This window comes from Lasioglossum baleicum, chromosome 15 (assembly GCF_051020765.1).
Source record: "Lasioglossum baleicum chromosome 15, iyLasBale1, whole genome shotgun sequence".
In the NCBI taxonomy this organism is placed as follows: domain Eukaryota; kingdom Metazoa; phylum Arthropoda; class Insecta; order Hymenoptera; family Halictidae; genus Lasioglossum; species Lasioglossum baleicum.
This window is the reverse complement of record NC_134943.1, coordinates 12,484,818-12,504,905: the sequence shown is the minus strand read 5'-3', so window position 1 is coordinate 12,504,905 and position 20,088 is coordinate 12,484,818. Positions and strand designations below refer to the sequence as shown.

General features: G+C 44.3%; 1 protein-coding gene and 1 long non-coding RNA gene across 5 annotated transcripts in view; both read right to left on the bottom strand.

The window, feature by feature from the left end:
* Toy (paired box 6 protein twin of eyeless) overlaps positions 1 to 6,312 on the bottom strand; it is a 61,799-nt gene extending 55,487 nt beyond the window's left edge. The window contains exon 1 of one of the 2 annotated variants that reach the window (XM_076439364.1): positions 5,408 to 6,312. The gene's annotated coding sequence lies outside the window, so the exon portion shown is untranslated. The remainder of the gene's footprint in view (positions 1 to 5,407) is intronic. The other variant, XM_076439363.1, reaches the window with a different exon arrangement.
* Positions 6,313 to 11,695: 5,383 nt separating this feature from the next.
* On the bottom strand, positions 11,696 to 17,870 carry LOC143216389 (uncharacterized). 3 transcript variants are annotated; one of them, XR_013010555.1, is made up of 7 exons: positions 16,245 to 17,870; positions 15,985 to 16,108; positions 15,683 to 15,875; positions 13,649 to 13,783; positions 13,431 to 13,540; positions 12,168 to 12,444; positions 11,696 to 12,062 (listed from the first exon to the last, which is right to left on the bottom strand). It is a non-coding gene; the product is annotated as an uncharacterized LOC143216389 (long non-coding RNA). The 3 variants fall into 3 exon arrangements; XR_013010554.1 differs by having other exon boundaries at positions 13,649 to 15,875; XR_013010556.1 differs by having other exon boundaries at positions 12,168 to 12,430; positions 13,649 to 15,875.
* Between the last annotated feature and the right edge of the window lie 2,218 nt (positions 17,871 to 20,088).

The window sequence follows — 20,088 nt, the reverse complement described above, 5'->3', positions numbered from 1 at the left end:
AAAGAAAACATGGTCAGCCATTGCCATTGTTTGTTTCGGATCGGTCGCATTTCCAAAATGATTTCTAAAAGCTCATGCTCGAGAATCGATCGTCGCGAAATCGTTCGTTCCGCTCTGGGCAAGAAGCTTTCCCGAACAGCCGTGTAATTTAAACTCCCGTGGCCGGGATTCTTGCGGTCAGATTGGTGTTTACATCGACAGTAATACCCTCTTTGGCGATCGAGATACCTCTGAAGGCGGGTTTACAACAGCAGCGCCGGTACACCTACGCGCATTCCACCGTCGCTTTCGTTCGTCATAGTTAATCACGCCGCAGTTACGACCAGTGTTAATTATCATTCGGCCCGGTTCGTAGATCATTAGCTCCTTTCATCCTGGTCGTGGGGAACGTCGCGAACACGGGAGCCGAGAGGGAAGAATAAGGAAGAATAAGGAAGAGAGAGAGAGAGAGAGAGAGAGAGAGAGAAGTCCATAAACGATCCGACTCGATCAAAATATGCAAGCTGTGCTACATCGTCGACTGATTATGGGCTACTATCCCGGCGCGATCGCTTTGTATACCGGAGAGAAAAGTACGATCGCTTAACGTAATGCGGCTCTAATAGATACGCTTATTAAGGTAACGGAGGAATGTGACGGAACGCGGACGCTCCCCGTCGAGTGCATTGTTTTCCGATTATTTACCTGCTCGTCGCGCCGTGAACGGATCAATGGAAAAATAATAGATTACAAATAAAGACGTTTCGTCGAGGGCAAACTTCTGTCGGGGTTGGCCGTATTGAATGGGGAAAAACTTCACGTATTCTCTCCCCGTCAACTTTTTCGATTTCATTGAAATATGTCTGCACAAAGAGCGAAATCGCTGTTGCGATTTTGAGTGAGAATTTCGTGTAGGTGATGTCAAATTCTGTGAAAGGAGAATTTAATGCGCGGCCGGAGCTTATTGAAATCGAATAAAATGTATTATTTCGCGAGCAATAGCGACCGTCGGAGCGAAACAAGCGGGAAGTTCAAACTTCCCCGTAGACATTAAACGAGACCGCGAGAAGTTCACTAATTACTCGGCTCCTTCGTCGTCTGTGGCAAGGTTTAGAAGAAGCTGCCACGCATTAAATTACTTAATATCGCGTTCCGGTGGCGTTTTGCACGAAAAATTATGTAGCGGCGAGATTTCGCCGACGCCGGGCCAAAACGGGGTAGCTTTGGGAAAGGAAAAACGGCGAGGTGGTGTCTCAAAGCAACGGCAGACAGTGTAACGACATTCTCGACGGTCGATTTGCAATTAGCGGGTACGCGGGAACACTTTTCCTTTCGACAAAAGCGCTTCCACGAGAAATCTTGTGATCCCGCGGCCTCGTTAATGACGGCCGCGCAAAGAACCTGCCGAAGGGGGATCATTAAAGACGCTGAGATTTTTGTACATTAACCTAATGCCTGACGATTTCCGGTCGACGTGCCACGGTAAATAAAGACGAAATTGCTATCTCACTATTTAAAGACTGGCGAATACATATAGGTTGCAAGGGTAGGCGGAAGAAAAGCTGCGCGCCGCTCTTGACGAAAGCATACGACCATGGAACGTCAGATCTTTTCGAAGAATTTCGTTGCAAAGGAGGAGAGTAACCTTTAGGCGATGTCTCGGCAACATAGCTGAATCATTGCCAATTTGTCTGCCATTTGTCGTCGCACTTAGCATCCGTACTGTGTAGCAACTGTCGGATACATTCGTCGCTAAAAACTGTTTTCTTTCCGAAGACGACACGTAAAATATAAAAAATTCACTTTACTATATGTATATGTACACTTGCAGGAACAATTTTTCTAATTTTTCGTGCTATCTTAGCTCGCTGCAATGCTTTGTCGTGCGAATACAGCAAAGTTGGGCAAAAGTGATTAAGTCGAAGATACGAATAAAGTTGTTTGAATAATGTGTAAACTAAAGACGAATGAGACGAGGTGCGTCTCGAAGGAAGATGGACAGAGTGAAACGATGGGGGAAAATCAGGAAGATTATAATACCTATAATACTGAAGAAAAAGAATGAAGAAGAAGATGCTAAAAATCGTGAGATGATAAGTCTGAGTACGAACGCAAAACGCAGCTCTCTTTAGAGTTTGGTGGGTCATCGGTTTCTAGGGTCGCATCAACGTTTATTAAGGCAGCGACCTAACAAACGATGCTGCACGGGAGACAGAGGAATTAAGGTAACGGATTTGACATAAGGAGAAAAGGATATGAAAGGCCCACAGGACAATAATAACGAGTTTCGAGGAACTACCGACACGGCGAGGTAACAAACTCGGTTGATTACCTCGCCGGTTGTCATCGAACTCGCGCGAGCTGATATCGTCGGTGAGGCAAAAACTACCGAAACGCGACAGAAACAAAATTAGAAACAAAATCTAAATAGGTGATATAATCTGCTCGTGGGATTTTAAACAAATTGAAACTCATTCGAACAATGACCAACTCTGGAATGAGTTGAAATGACATTAACGATGAACGCAAGAAAACATCTCTAAACATGTCGTTTCATAAATCAACAGATAGACTCATCAACTTGTGGAGGAGAAAAGCAGAATACATATAATAATCAGGAGAATAAATTCTAACACAATTTTAGATGATTCAAACTCTGCTTTGCCCGAGAAGACAATTCATTTCAGCGTACTTTCGGATGATATAAATTCTGCTTGGATCGAGAAGACATTATGACGAATGAAAAGTTGCCGCAATGAGTTTATTGTTGAATAGTTGCACATTAAACCGCTAAGAAACAGAGATGAAGGGGTATGATATTTTCTGCTGGAATAATGGCATTTGTACCATTATTCTCAAGCATTGTGCCGAAGAAGGGTAACGAAGATCAAGCCTTGAAGATTTGGTGTGCCGATAGGCGCGTCGAGATACGATCTCGATTCTGCTACGACTAGCTAGACAAAACAATATCTACGTCGGTAGTTAATTCTACGCATCAAACTACAAGAACGCAACACTTAGAGAACGCGTGTAAGGATCTCGTATCTCGATCTCGTCGTGTTTAGCGAATGGCCATAAGTTAAACGCGCGATTTTTCGATCGGGCGGGCACTCGCGTGCGCGCGGATTAATTTCCGTTCTCGTCGTCGTAATTCAGTGGAAAGAACGACGGGGGAAAGGTGCACGGAATTAGTAAATAATTCGAATCGGTGAATTTTCTCTACGAGCGTCGCCGCGCTGCCGCTGCCGCCGGTCGTCTCGTCGCCCTCGAGCGTTTCAAGTACAACAAAGGGCTTACCGTGAAATCTCCTGAGGTACTCGCGGAGGCTTTCTTTGCCGAGCACTCGAGGACCGAGGGGACATCTGTTATTTTCCGAGATTGTATCACTTTCAATGAGCGCGATGTTTCTTTTTCCCCTCTGTCCGCGTAAAAATAATAAAGGCGGACAGGTGTGTTCGCGGACGTGACCCGCGCCGCGCCGCGCCGTACCTTCACCGCGCTCTCGCGATCCCTAATTCGGCCGACGCCGACGGTGCGTATAAATTATTCATAAAGGAGAAATTTGTTTCATTCGGTCGAAATATACTCGCTCAGCCTCCGTTCCGAAATGTTGAAAGTATAATGAGATGAAAATATCGCCGACGGAAGCCCAATCAGCGCGAAACGGACGGAGAATGTAGAGGCCCCAGCCGATTTTCATGTTTCAGCGGAAACACAGGGGACGCGAAAGGAAATTTCGTTTACAATTTTAACAAAAAGTTATATAACGTTCTGATTCTCCGTTTCAGTTTTCAGATCGCAATTGTTGAGAAGCAATATCGCCCGCGCACAGTGCGACCGAACGCGTTGGGAAAATTGTATTCGAACAATATGCGTTCGTTCGACTAATTTAATATAAATAATGTTCCCGTGTTACACACAAAAGGTGTGCAATGTTTAGAGTGTTCGGTGGATTTTATTGGCAAACAATAAAGGGCCCGGCGGCGTTATTTAATCGCACCCTACCGCGAAATAAATCGGATGCAATTCACTTTCGGTTGACAGCGTTTTTTTCGCGATCACAATGAGATATTGGAGCGTCAACAGCGCCATTGTGGCAGCAGCAATTTGTCACTAAGCGTCGAGCTACCCCGGGCTTTCCACTTATTACGTCTAGCCGGGTTCATTACAGTTTCCCGCGGCCGACGGCGGCACTCTGAATCCCGACAGAAAAAAAGAGAATGATTGGATTCAATGAAAATGAGGAAATTGACACAACAGTGAGTACACTTTACGTGACATTATTTTACTCGAAGAATTGACTTTTTCGAGAACGTTAACTCTTTGTGCAACGAATTTTGTTAATTTTTATTAAGAGTTTAAGAAGCGCCTCACTGAATTTTGCTAGAAAGTGTGCAAGTATTCGAATACAAAGACGAAGCGCACAAAAGTGTTATATAACCAATAGAAATTTGTGAACTGTTAAAAATCTACAATAAAGTCAACAACGTGTAGAGGAATGAGTACTGTCAACCTTATAATGCGAATATATCTCTACATATGTATACTCGAGATCTCGACCGAGCCGACGGTGATTTTCAATGCGCCGTATTTTAGCAAAATTCGTTGCTCGTGGCGAATGATTTCACATCCGCAATACTGTATGTATGTGTAAATATGTACAACAACGTAATAACACTGAAAGGAACACTTTCGAACGCGACTTTTTATGTGGATTTAATAATGCGAAAACGATGAACTATTGCCGACGGAATCGAATGCTTCGCAAACTTCCTGTACTACACCTTCGTTAATTTTGTATTTGTGCGCGCAGTCCACGCGTGAAAAAGCAAGCAACGACATACGCGTTTCAAACATCGTAATTCGGCGTCCGTTACGTATTTCTGCCGCGGAACCGTCGCGTCGATCGCGAGTTGTCACCTAACGGCCGAAACAAAGAGCGGCGACAACAACCCAAAGTAAAGTGTGTCGTTAAACGTATGTGTATGTATGTTCGGATGTGCGAGCGAAAGAGTGTATCGAGAGCGTGAGCGAATTTATTCAAATGCAGAGCGATTGCGACCATCGCGAGCGAAAGTGCGATCAAGCGACGAGAGCGGTTTAATTTGTCTAGCGCGAGAGCGATTATAATTTTGTCAGTCAGTGTTACGTTTTGTTTTTGTTCTTCATCCGTGCCGTGTTCTTATTTGTAATTTATAGAAATAAATTTCACCATTCATCCCACATATACTATACAACGCTCTTTATCAATTGGCGCGAAAAGGAGTGGAAATTCGAATCACTGTTGCACCTCTAATTACGCGAGATATTCGCACCGGTCCTTCGTCCCTCGGACATAATAACTATCAAAACTCTCGCTCCATAGAGACTCGTGTATCCACTTGGCAATGTTTTCGGTCCAATTGTAGATTGAGAGAAAAAAACGTACCGTGTCGAGAATGGCCGTGGTCAGGCCGGGTCCAATCACCAGCTAAAAGCACAATCCGCAGCTACGTGTCTTCCGCGCGACGATCACAGCACTTTTGAAGCGCACCGCGGCCAAACGGTTGCTGGTTAAACGATCCTCTCTGGACTATAGCCGGTTGCTTGCCGCTCGTGCGGGCAAGACGAGCGAACCGCGTATCTTCGGCGAACGGGTCTCACTGATCACTGAGAATGCACAGTTTAACGTGAGCGGCGCGTGCTCGTCACGGAATTCACACTGGAGCGTCGCCGGTTCTGATCTACGGGGATCCAGAGGAGGAACGGCCGGATATCGGGCACAAGCGGCGCGGCGGCGTGTTTGCGGTCGTACAGGCCCTCCGGCGGACTGACGGTGCCGTTGGTGTCCGCGGAACGTGAATGAACGAAGGTGTCGCGGTAGCGAAACGACACCTTTTTGCCCATCAACGAACAACGGGGGGAACACGGTGTGTGTTTTCCGGGTCGGGCGTCGCGTTTATTCGATGTACAGCGGCTGGTAATCGCGTCGAGAGCTGACCAAGGAAACGAGAGAAGGAGGAATCGAACGTGAGAGAGCGTCGGTCAAGAGGAAAGAAACACGTGCAACTCGAAAACAGGGGTGCAGTGACGCGTCACTGCTGCGGTGCGCGGCGCCCGATTGACCACCAGAGTCTGCCTTCCTTCATGCGAAGATCCCTGCCGCACGATTTCGTCACCCCCACCCCTTACTACCGTCCCTTGTATACGATCTCCCTCTATCGGGCCGGCCTCTCTCTTTCTCTCTCCCTCTCCCCCTTTCTCCGTCTCTCTATCCGCCTATGACTGCTCTCGCTAAGCTATCCCTTTCTGTCGCACGGCCCAGCTAAGCCCGACGAAGGCACCCGTGTAGCCCCTCCGGGCAAATTCGTCGGACGACGAGCTGGCTTCGAGAGTGACGGGCTGCATCCCCCCTATTCCAACCCCCTCCCCCTCGCCAAGTACCCAGAGACTTCCGTGTTAACCGTGCATCTGGGTGGAGCCACGGCACCACGGCCGGTGTGGTCGGATTCCCTCCGTCGTGTTCTCCATCGAACGCCGGCCAAGAGTGGGGGCTGCGTGCAGGAGAACGACAGCGACAGCGCGCACCGGGCTAACGGGTAACTGTAAAAGCGGCGTTCGCGCCTCGACGGGAACGCTTCGCGGCCAGGTCGGAACGGGTCCCGATAGGCGGAGCTTCGCGGAGGCGGCACCCTTTGCTGTTGGACCGCGCCACGGGACGCCATTGTTTTCGCGGCGCGGTGCCCGTACGACGCCCGCGACGCACGCCGACGCCAGGCGTCGCGACTCCACTCTCGCACGCAACGCCGTCGCGGCTGTCGTCGTCGTCGTCATCCGCCTGCCTCTTTTCTCTGCCTTCGTTCGGCTGGCCGCTCGAATTTCTGCGCTAAGAGGTAAGTCGACGATCCGTACGTATGCGCGTGTGATTGTGCGTGTCCGGTTCACGTGTCTCTACGCGCGTCTGCATGTGCGTGCGTGCGCGTCTACGTGTGTACGTGCGCGAGGAACGCGCACGACCGCGCGCGCGTGTGCGCCCCGAGAGTGCACTGGAAGAATCTCGTATGTACGAACGTGTGTGCCGTGCACTTTGCATCTTTATTTCCCTCTTCGTTTTCTTCCAACCCCTCCCCGTCTGTCGATTCCTCGTTCTTTCCGTCTTGTCAGCCTTTTCTATGTATTTTTTCTTCGACAAAACCGCTCCACGCCTTATTGCCATTGTTCTGTACATTGTTTCCTTGTTCCCTTTCTGACCGTATGCGTTCGTCAGGGTTGCGAAGTAAAGGTACGTGTCCATTTGAGAGTTTATTCGCACGTTGCGTGTCCACCGAGCAAATTCGAGTATTTTTAGCCTCCGACAGTTGAACAACATTCTCAAACGCAGTGTCCATTTCCAAAGAAAATGCTTTGGGGAGAGCAACTAGCGATAGTTCGATTACTCAGAGGACACGTGCCTTAAGACTGGCATGAGTGTGTACGTGTCCCGTGAACACGGAGCAACTATGGTCGAGGGTCGAAGACGCGAGGGTGGAAAAAGTATTCGTCGCGGCGGACATCGCGCGCGCATGTTAATGCACTGTGTGCGTTGCACGCGTTGTACCATAGTTGAATGGTTGCTTCGTTGTTTGCTCAGCTAATTTGTTTACGGAACACCGTTTGTACTGTAGTTTCGGTGTGTACGCGTCGGACCCGATCCGCCATGTTCCCGAGATTGTGCGCTCTCGTTTGGCAAGTGAAGACGAACGCATAAACAAGGTGTCCGGCGGTCACGTGCACCCAGGAGAACGGAAAATCGAGTACACGATCCACCGCAAGAATGTCGCGGACATTATAACGTTCAAGTTGTAAGTCGATACACTCTTCCAGATCTTTGTACGACACCACGAACAAGTTCCGTCGACGTTGCGCCACGAAATAACGCTTCGCGGCAAACCGAACGAACACGCAATTCCTTGAACAGGCGGTACTAAAGAATAAACGTATCTTGAAGCAAAATCTGTGTCTTTATTTTCTCAACAACCCCTCTCCGAGAGCAATCCATTAACTGCCATAAGAGCCAAACATTTCATCGTTTTTCAATAGCGTCCTTAAATTGCCGTTGCTTAAACCCTCTTTAACTTTGAATATCTATCATTAACGTAACTCGGGAGCGTTAAGGAGAAGAAGAGGGACACGCGTGAAAATAATTGTTCGAACTTCTTCGTCCGTTGCGGCATCGTAGTTCCGCGAAGTTGACATCCTTTGCAGGCCTGCACAGTGAACAGGTGGGCTCTAATTATGTTCCAATTATCTTCGCGTTTAATTCTCGTTTGAAGCAGCTGTCGAAGCGCTAATTCGAGAGTGTTCGAGTTTACCGACCAGAAAAAAAGGGAGATAGAGAGAGAAAAGGGTAAAACATTATTAACGATAGCGACGGAACGTGGATACAGCTATAATGGGTCACGGGAGAGACTGTCTCTGTCTCACCCGCGTGTGCGCGAACGCGTTTCCGATACAAATACCTATTACCGATTGTTCGTCCCATTCCGCGAGGTTCACGGGCTCGATAAAAAATGAACGCGTCTCCGTTCGCTAATTATTTTTGCGCCCGAGGCGACGCGACAGTCGTGCGTATAGCTCGATTTTTCTCGCCAATCGTCACCCTTCGCTTCCGCATTATTCATCGAGAATCAGTCGCCGTGATGAATAGTCGATTTAATATTAATTACCGTGTATAATGAACAGCTTCTTTTTCATCCACTCCCTCCTTCCCCCCCCCCACCGTCCCGCCCCCTTGTTCCTTTTGCTCGTTAATGATATTGAATATTCATAATTGTTTGCCTCGTGCGTTTCGTACGCCGACGTTTCCTGTTTATTAAGCACCGGAGGAATTAAAGCAGTCCGATAAAATTGCGAAGAGCCGGGGCACACCGACCGAATCGCTTCGCGAGCATTATTCTAAATCGCTGCGTCCGCTTTTTTTTGCAGTTCTTCTTCGCTGAATCGTGCAGTGTTTCGAGCGTGCTCTGCGGTGCCGATCGACGAATCGTATGCCGAAAGCATTCGTAGGTATTTCTCGATCTTGTACTTTTACAGAGGCCGAAGCAAACGGAGAGCGAACATCCGTTCTGACTCTCACCGGTCAATGTACCGGTTTTATGTTTTTCATTTTACAATGATTGAAATTATGAAGTTGCATATACGGAAATTGAGAAGATTGAATTGGTTTCCATTGTAATATGTTTGCGAGTAATGAAATTTACTCGGATCATTTCCCTAGTAGCATTTATGGTTTGGCTGACGGTGGTCAACGGTTGGGAGTTGGTTCGGATACGCTTGGTGGTTTTGTCTACAGATCCCAAACACAGGGTCTACGATGAAATTTATGACAATTTGCCAACGAATGTCGAACGTTGGGCCTCCAATTTTTATAGTTGGTTAATTGACAAGAAATTTACGTATGATAATATACTACACTGTCCCAACCAATGTTTACCAACATTTAAATATCGTACGTCTTACAGACGTTAGAAACGTTGCTATATCTGAAAACAATTTGTTACTGTAGCACCAATGGTTAATATTTGCCTTCTAAAATCGGATACTTTATACGCAACAACCTAGTAATAAAATATCTCAACAGATTTCGTAAATTGTTTCATTGCGTTTGGTAGCGTTCAGAAGAAACTATGGTCGGTCAATCCTGTCGTCGGAGCTCCCTTGCGCTCAAAGACTATCGGTGCTCCGTCCGCGACATCCCGTTTTTTTTCCTTAAACGGACCCTGTTAAGTTAAAAAGCCACGGACCTAGCACTCCGTTGGTTTCAGCACACGTGAATGGTCACACGACACCCGAACTTTACGAGAGAAGAACCCTGAAGACTCGCCGGCCAAGGACGGCCGATCTCACTACCGACACTAAATACGTGTACTCGACCGAGTGTGCAATTAATCAACGATCCGTGGGTAATTGGCGGGGAATCGATGAGCCCGGAGCGCCGCGCCGTCCCGGCGAGTATGCGCGGCCCATTCAACAAAAGTTCCGTCGTCGTGTATCCCTTGTCCTCGTCCGAGACGTCCGCGTCCGGTAGAAAGTTTTTCGTCGAAGGTTCACGCTGGAAAACCGACGCGACAAGCACCGGGAACCAGCTATACGAGCTACGGCGGAGGATCCGAAGCAATCCGAAGTCGAGCGCAGAAGATTAAATCTCGATGTCACCGCGTTTAATCGATATCGAGAATTTCGCCTGTGCACCGATCGAATTTCACCTCTTCTCCGATGCTGAAACTCGAAAGCGCACTTTCACCATTTACTCTCGGACCATCTTCGCATGCTTATTCATCGAGATAATTAGCCTGCGGATTTTACGAGTGTACATATATGTATTAGTTTTTTAGAGTGGAATAAATCACAAAAAACGAAAGAACTTATTTGCCAACCCAATATTTTGACCCTTCGGGCACCACTGCCAGTTGCTGCTTATACAGATGAAACTGAAAAACGATAGAAACAAATAAAGTCCGTCAATTGTTTTAGAAATATGTGTATGTATTCAATTTTTATAAGTTTAATGCAAAACCTTAGTCATCTTTCCCCGAATTACCTCAAAATATATTTCAACATACATAGCTAATGTTCGATTTTAGGGTACCTTCCGGCGTTAAAGGAACTCCCAAAGGCAGTATTTCAACTTATTTATACTTTAAAAATGTTGAAAACAAGTGGATTATCATTTATCACAGCATTTTTTTGTTATCGCGTCAAATATGCAAAATCAAAGTACGCATTCCATTACCTTTTGTTTTTTACTACCGCAATGGTAAAAATGCAGTGCACGAAAGAAACAGTTGTGTGCTGTTTACGCAAAAAGGATGTACCATCGGATCACCATATTTTTGCTCCTTTCAAGATTCATTATGCGGTGCAAATACATTTCAAATAAAGTCGTGAAAAGTCATATAACAATTTTTGCTAATAAAAAAACAGAAATTCTACGGGCACGGGATCTTTGAGTTGCGTGAAAAATCGCAGACACGAATGCTTCGCATTCGCCAATAATTCCCGTTTAAATATTCACTTTCTCACTATTATTATGGGACTGTGAGAGTAGTAAAAAATTGGCGTCCGATTCCCCTTGAGAAAATGACTTTCCGAACGACCTAATAACTTTTGTAAACCTATTAATTTGACCAATTTGACACGAACAGATATATGTATACGCTGCTTGTGTTAGAATGGTGTGAAACAGTGTTGAAAATGATAAAGATCTGGAGAAAGAGGATAGCGCGTTATACAGTGGAACGACGAAGAAGGAGAAACGGACGAGTTTAGTCGGTCGATTACCAGATAACCAGATTAGAATAGAACGGGTAGGCGAGTAGCGGATAGATGTACCTGTGTAATTATGTTCAGACGTTTGAGTGACACTTCTCATTTATTTCGGTCGTTAATCCCACAAGTGAGCACCCACTTTACGCGTAGGCTTGCTATCGGCTTTACGGATGCAGCCACGGACTTACGACGAAACTGTTGCGTACACGAGATGTCCAAATTTTTGAATGGACGGTCCTATAAACACGTCAGAGTTGCCGAAGCTAGCGCAGCAAAGTTTCTATCAAAGTTAAAGAGAGAGAGACAGTTATATCCTCTTGTAAACTGAAAGGATGACTAGAACTACATACTTTGCAATTAATAATTTCTTACAAGAAATTTACATATAACTACATATAATTAATTAGTAAAACACATATTTATAGTGCAAACAAATAACTTTTATTGATTTTCGGAGAGTTGCTACACATTTTTGTTCACTCCAATTTGTTGCAATTCAGGTACTAAATTTTTATTTTGCATAAAGATCTGCTGTCTAAGTTATTAAGACCTTTCCTTGCGAGGGTTAATATAATCTTGGTAATCAGAAAGTAACATGACGATACTCTTTGGCTTCTTTTAATCTGTCCATTGTTTCGAATTGCAATTAGTCAGTTTTGTCAGAGAGACGCATAAAATCCATAGTCTAATGATGACTTACAATTGTAATGGTTATTTATCTTCCGCTTTTTTATACAATCATCTGTTTCCTATCAACGTGTCTAAATAACCAACTTCTCTATCGACTGGTAACATCCCTATGTGCCATGTACAAAATGAAAGAAAATTTCATGTGCTTAATAATTAAGGAATTCGTCGAAGGAAATAGATTATACATACCTACGTATACATAGTTTGCCTACCTGTCTGTGACGGTAGGATTAGATATCTTCCGTGAAACGTGTAACAGTCATATCGTTGTCAGAATTTTGAGCCGATCCTTTGGTCACGGCTCTCGTGTACCTTTCAGCTTATCCATCGCGTACAATTGGATTTATCAAGTTGAAGTCGAATCCGACACAGTGCCCTGCGATCGTTACGCGACGATGATACAAGCCATTGGAACCTCACTGATCCACACGGTATTTAAATGTCATACAGTTGTCGACTGCATCGAATGATTTCACTGAAAAAATCCACCTGTAACGTATTCGACGTTATCGACGAACAAAAGATTCCCTCTTTTGTTGGTACGGATCAATGAATCTGAATACAGGATTGTAGTTCTAATAAATATTCCGCAACTAGCATAATATCCATTGAAAAATCAACGGCTGGCTTATTTCTCGAGGTATGCCACTATTTTCTAGACTATAGGCTACGTTTAATGACATATTTAATCTCGTATTAACAATAGTTGCATTTTTTTTTTAAGCTGCTGATATTCATGTTAACCCTCGCAAGGTAAGGTCTAAATAACGCATAACGAATTAATTGAAAATTAAATGAAAAATGAAAACGACAAATGAATTTCATATACAGGCTGTCTCACGCAACTGGGACAGGCTGTACCTCCTAAACGGTTCGGGAATAGAGGAAAATGTTATAGTATAGAAAAAGTTGAATGGCATCAAACGGTGCATACTACGCAACTGATTTTATGCACTTTTGTGCATCGGTGCATCAGAAAAATGCAACTGCACTTTTTTTTTAAATGGAAACCTACATTTTTGACTGCACCAATCGATGCATCAGTTTGTTGTGCTCTACATAAAAGTACTAACATACTTATGCCCTAAACTTATTGATGCCCTGAACTATTGATAAATGCTACTATTGAGCTGTTTTATACAAAAATGCTGCAAGTCGAAACAGTTAATCATTGGATAATGAGAAATTAAATAAAGGTCTATTAAATACGATAATGTAGAAGGATGTTACGTTTGGTTTAGGCAAATCACACGCTAAAATTATTTATTTATTACAATTATTGTATATTAATAACGATTACACTCTTGAGATATTGTACATATACAACATAGTGTTAAACCAAACAGACAAATATTGACTAGCACCGCTTTTGTACTAAATGACTGAATTATTTCATGCGTGACGATTGACGATTAATAATAGAACTATTTCTAGATTTAGATGAAATTTGACTATCACTCACTATGTGTATTTACCATTTTGATAGAGATGAATATTAACACATTGTTCTCGGGCGGTTTTTTCATCGATCCACCCCGTAAAGCGGGCAATTTTTCAGATTCGTGCTTACAGTTGCGAAAAATGTCTAATTATTATACAGAAATATAAGTCAGTCCCGTTTAAGGTTCGGCGATTGTAGTTTTAAATATAATGTAATTGAATCGTTGCATTTTTCCCGTGGTCTATCACTTACCATCGCTAACCATCTTCACTCCACGGGCTTTACTCAAAAACTTGGAGCTTGGGTGCCACACAACTTGAGTGAGATGTCGAGCAGATGTCGAAAATGAATTTTTCTTCCTCCCCATGGAACTTCCATTGAAAAAGCCTGAAAATATTGATTAAAATTAAATATAAAAGCCAAAAAGTAAAATTAAAAATAAAAAACAAAAAACGCGGGAATTTATTACACAACCCAATACATATGAATAGTGAATAGAAATGCCATAAAATGTTAAGACAGGATAAAACGATCATCTGTTTGTTAGTATTTATAAAGATGTTTAAATTTTATAAAAAGAAGGTGATATGTTTACAACTATGTATTGACGACGATTGATAAAATTTTATGATAATATCGATTGTGAAATTACTATCCAATTGAACGGTTTCTAATTAGAGTTAATTCGCTGCTTCATTGACAGTAATACAGTTCTCCCTTTAGGCAATCATGTTCTTCTTGATACCAGAATGCGAGGTTCCATTCCAACCGGGCTCGTGCACAGCGAAACCAAAGTCGAAAGATATTTTTTCCGTTGCACGGTCTCTTTGCAGCGAATAAAACGCGACACGTATCAATGTTTCCAACTAGACGAATTTCATATTCACCGGTATTATTTGAACGATTAACGCGAATGGAACCGTTCCCGAGGCCGCTGTATTGTTGGCAACATTTTCAACCGAGGCATTTACAATTCTCTCTTTATTGCCTCTCGGCTTATCCGGATTGCGCAGGGAGCGTTTACGAGTTGTGTTTCATCCTAATAATAACCATTAAGTTAACGAACTGCAACGTGGTTGTTTGAACGCAGTGTGTGTGTGTGCGTGAGAGAGAGAGAGAGAGAAAGAGAAAGAGAAAGAGAGAGAGAGAGAGGGGGGGTTGGGACACAGAGATTAACGTACCATTAATAAGATTATCCGCGTAAACAATAGATTGCCCATTTCCAGGTTTCGAGCATCCACGATCCCACGGATATAACGCAACCCGGTACGAAACGCATTTATTGAAAAACGCGATTACAAACTGGCTCGGGCTCTCGAAAAAGCGCACCTGGTTACGAACGCGGAATACATATGTATACATATGTATGCAGTCAGTGAAATGATACAGAGACAGCGCGTGACTGCTCCCTTTCAGCGAAACCATGTCAGAGATTATTTTCAAAGCAAATTTTTACGAATTTCCGTATTATTTCGCATCCACCTACTGACTCTATGTATATCGGTTTCTGCGGAATATGTAGAATTAGGTTTTTGCATATGAAACGTCCGATTTTCGAATGTAAATTTTATGAAGCGTTTCGATCAACAGATATTACAGTGAACCACGATAATATTCGGACACATTTAAAAGGACGATTGGTTTTTTTAATATCAGAGACCGTACGCCTTGGATTTTTTTTGAGAAGTTAGAGCAACTTGTTTCTAGCTCCCAAACCTCTTCAATTCGGCTTCGACGAACGGGGGGGGGGGGGAGGGTTAACCACGAAGATGATCCACGGTCAAAGTCGACTGATTTCCCGGTAGATGGGTCGAAAAAAATCGTCTCGAATTACGGAGAGGCGTGTTTCCAGAAGAGAATCGATAGATCGACGCGTGCACCGTAAGAAAAGGACATTCGTCGTTAGGTGAGCTGGATGGTGGGTCGCCGGTACCGGGAACAGGGCGAGCATCAAAACGGCAAGTGCATTTCGCTGCGGAACGGGAACGGGCGCCCGACATCTCGGTGTAATCAGACACCGTTGGATAGGGAGTGATGTAAATGTAATTGAAAACATCCGTCATGCTTCTGATCCGTACCGCTCCCCCCACCCGATTTCTCTCTTTCTTTCGCCGCAGCACCGCGCTCTGCGCTGCTCCGCGCCGCGGTGAACGCGCCACCCCTCTGTTCCGTAATTAAAAGTCATCTGCCCGTGATTTTTGCTTCTCCCGTTCGCGTTTATCCGTTCCCCCGCGCACCTTTATTTCTGCGCTCGAACACGCACTTCACCGTTACCATTCCTCAAACCTTTGACGTCGTTTCGTAATCCTGTCCAGCACCAATCAATGTAATTCCAGTAAACTCTGTTCGTGGAACCTTGCTGCTTCGTTGTTGCGCACTCTCTTATCCGCTGTTCGCCATCTTTTACAGCTAAATGGAGGTTATTATCCTTTTGCAGTCGGAGCTATTTTAAACTCGAAAATTAAACATTTCTATCGACCTAGAATAATTCCATTGTATGAAATTGAAATAATCATCATATGACCCTGAGATGGATGTGAACCTGCCACTGCGTTCAAGCTAATTTATAATCCATAATTGATTAATACCGTTTATAACGCTGCTAATATCTCCTTTTTGTATCTAGGCGGAAATTCAAATGCAACAACATCGTTTGACATCATTGCATTAACAGAATGCACATTGTCCCGTTCACCCTCAATCACGCTGTTTCTGTACAAAACAATAAACTTATTTATCCGATTATAATTAACCTTTATATACATTCTTTAGAAATAGAATGAGAGATTCCGAACCAATATAAATTATGTTTCATTTGTGTAATGCGAGACTTTAATACTAAACTTACCACATCGGCCAAACGACTTGTTTCTTATTTTCGGTTACCGTGGGTTCGTTGACAGCTTATTTCGCCGACACTGTTTTCATCCACATGATTTTACCGACATTAACTTTGTTACACTATGTTTCATCGACACGGTCAAATCGTGAACAAATCGCCCATGCTCGAGAAGAACGTCACAACTCAAAATTTTCCAGTTTTCGCGTTTTATCGCATTCAAATACTTGCCAGATTTATTTTATTTAATTGTGAAGTATAATTTGTCTTCGTTTATACGACGTAACTACACTTCTATAAAAACTGAATAAATAAATAAATTTTAAATCATTTGCCCATTATGTACAACTTTGATGCTTCAGCCGAAGTCCTAAATATCAGACAACAGGAACCACAATGTACCTCGGCAAGTAACCGCTTTTTTTACCCAACGAAAGCAGTCCACAATGGAGCCGAATGTATCTGGTAAACCGTGAAACTTCTCAGGAAACCGCGTAGACACTGGGTCCCGGAAAAGAGTGCGATAATGCGTTTCCAAGTAGCCGAAAGTAGGTGTAAATACATGCCGACGATTTTTTCCCGGGGCACCGTGGAACATTAGGTGAAAGGAGCCGACGAAGGCGGTCCCTTTATTGCGAATATTTTCAATGGAAAGTTTTTTCTCACAATCCCCGGCCCCGGCCCCGGCGGCGTATCCGTGTGCCGGTGCACACGTGAATGTCGGAGCAAAAAAAAGAGGAGAGAAGAGGAGAGAAAAGAGGAGAGGAGAGAAAAGAAGAGGAGAGGAGATTCTTAAAAGGTACGCAGAGTACCGCCTCTGATGAATGCCGCAACCAGTGGCCACCATGTTTTCCCTTCAATGGTCCGCCCTGCTTCGAAACATCCCCCTGCCCCGTCCCACTGTCCGATTTTCCAACCCCTCGCCAAACCGCGATTGAACCCTTGTACAACGTTGGTATGCCCGCCAGAGGAATACATTTTGCGAAGCGGAGCGGAGCGCACCGGTCGCGGGATAGAAAACGCAATATCGATAATAATTACACCGACGCGCGACGTACCGTTTGTCCAGACTAGCCGGGTGTAATCGAATCCCTTTTGTAAATAAAACATACACGCACTCACGTTCCCGAAAAATCCCTTTCTCACTCTCTTTCTTCTCCTGTACGTAGTTTCACCATTGTGTGTACACTCCCCGACGATACTATTAGGCTTCGTACAGACTAGAATATTTCGACGAACAGCGCCCGCGAACCGCGCATTTCGACGAACATTTCGACGACCGGCGATCGGAACGGATTTGTGCTATTTCCACATTTTCTTGCGAACAACTATGGGAGCTGCAGCGGCGTATACTATACAAAGAAATACAGAAAATGTTGGCAGTCTATTGAGTTGAAATGTTCAGGTCTATACGAAGCATTTTAAGGACATCAGATTCGAGATTCTGCTTAACGTTTAGACGTTACTGCTTAAAACTTTTGGATTTGTTATTGCACGTGGACAAAGTCGCGGGTACAGCTAGTCCAGGTGTATAAAACCATACAAATCTGTGTTACAAAAAGGAATTATCGTTTACTTAGTGTGCTCGGTTAACCTGAATGAACACGTTTAACTTGAAATGAGTATTCGCAAATCGTTATTTCATTTCCTGAGTATTTTAATTAGAATTATTATATGTATAATAGAATAGTATTAAAAGAATACCGCGCGGTTTACTGTTAAGATCTTTCACTCTAGAACAATGTTGTAACAACATTTAATGGTTGCAGCTTCTATTCCAAATCCAGCATAGGATTAAACGAAAAATGGGCCAAATCGCCAATGAACGAACCTCAATTACTATTGAACCCCGGTGAATGATAATTACGCAAACAAATTAATGATAAAATGACCATTGAACCATCTCAAAACACAAATTGCTGATCTCTGGATATGCTCACCTATTTGAATACAGTTCGGATAAGCGGCGCATGCCGCGATCAGTCAGTTCGCACAGTAGGAGCTGGACCACGAGAGTTCAGTAAACTGGGCATTCCGACGATGCTGGTTTAGATAAATGGAGTCCCGCTGTAGTATGTATGTTTCAACCTGGAACCATGGAATTAATTCGAATTAATTCTATCGCAGCTCAACCCTAACTCAATCGCCGATGAATAGCAAGACTCGAGATAGTAAATAACTGAAAAAGCAAACGGGAGATTCCTCGCGGGTAGAGCATGCTAGAAAATTCGTAAATTTCTCTTTCAAATAGCTCGGCCCATGCACAAAAGGAAAGCGTAACTTCCGAGTCGACTACGGTGCGCCTCCTCAAAGAGTTCGGCGGCTCTTTGGAAGCGGACGGGAGAAGAAAACGCGAGGAACCGTAGATGAAAAAGCGGCCGATAAACGAACTACCGAGGATCGCGGCACTTTAATCTTTCTTTCGAGGCATCGGCCGCCTTTTGCGGCGTTCAATGAAAAGAGGGATACACCGGGGTGGGGGTGCAGCACCGTTTCCCCCCGTTCGGCCCCGTCTAAGCTTCTCTGTCTACCGTGCTCCGGACTCATTATAGCAACATGCGGTAAGTATCTCCTGGTGTCTCGCCGCGCCGCCGCGCCGGTAGCTTTCGTGCTACGGGTGCCTACCCGGAGGAGAGAGTTGGCATTAGTTATACGCGCGTATAATCGTCTACCACCGCACTATAAAAAAGTGGTATAGTCCAGAGGCTGGAACGTGAAACACCGTGGCGTTCGAAGGCCGGAGGGACGAGGACAGGATACAAGAGCATCCCTTATTCCGTGGCGGCTCGTTGTACGGCTCGGCGCATCCGAATGGTCTCACTCCCCTGATCCCGGGGATTCCAGGTGGTTTCTGACCCCCCGTCCGCCCTCTCGAAAATTAGGTAGCCTGGATCCAATGCACACAGCTGCGATCCGCAACAGCCTCGCAAACCGAGGATGCTACTCGTGGATATCTGCTGGCACGCTTTTTACACGCTCTGTCCCCGTTGCTTTGCGTCTTTATCGCGCCGATACCAAAGCAAACGACAACGGAACACTGTGTGCTGTGTGTCGTTTATATGTACAGCGTGTGGCTGAGAAGTATAGTGTGGTCCTTGTGAAGAGGACATGCTGGCTGACCAGTGTGTGGTCAGATATTTGTATACCGGTATGGAAATTTCTCTTCGTACATACAGTGGTCCAAATTTCTTGTATAAAGTCATTTTCATTTTCATAGATATTTTAAAAATATCACCATTTTTGTTGATTTATCGTATCTGGTCTTATTATGCCTTTTTGGCACCCAATTTGAGCTCCCAATAAATTTTTAAATTCTTCTGGACAAAAATTCAACGCAAACCAGGCCTTAAGAATAAACAGACGCGTCTTGATTTCGCACGGGTACAAAACACAGTGACTTTATAGAAATTTCGGTGAGTGTACACCCCGTGACAGAACTATAAAACGTATAAGGAAATGAAGAAAGAGTGTATTAGGTCATCCCATAAGTTTGTGACGTTTTTCGAGCAGTTGCATATTGTTAATTTTGTAAACATACCTTCAAGTTTCATGAAAAAACGTGATCGCCCTCTCGTTGTATGACTTCTTTCCATTTTTTTTTTTGTTAAAGCCATTATTAACCTACAACTACGGGCATAGCCCGTAATACGATGATCGGGCCAAATATAAATATTAAGGGAACTCCCCTAATACGTTGTTATGGAAATAATGTTAATATCTTTTCTATAAATCATTCTAAAGAGAGGTATATTGCGTTGCATTATAATTTCCTCCCAACATGGTATACATATGTATATTCGTCGTAGGCCAAATTGTGTAACGTATAATGAAACCTGGTAGGTATCTATGAAGC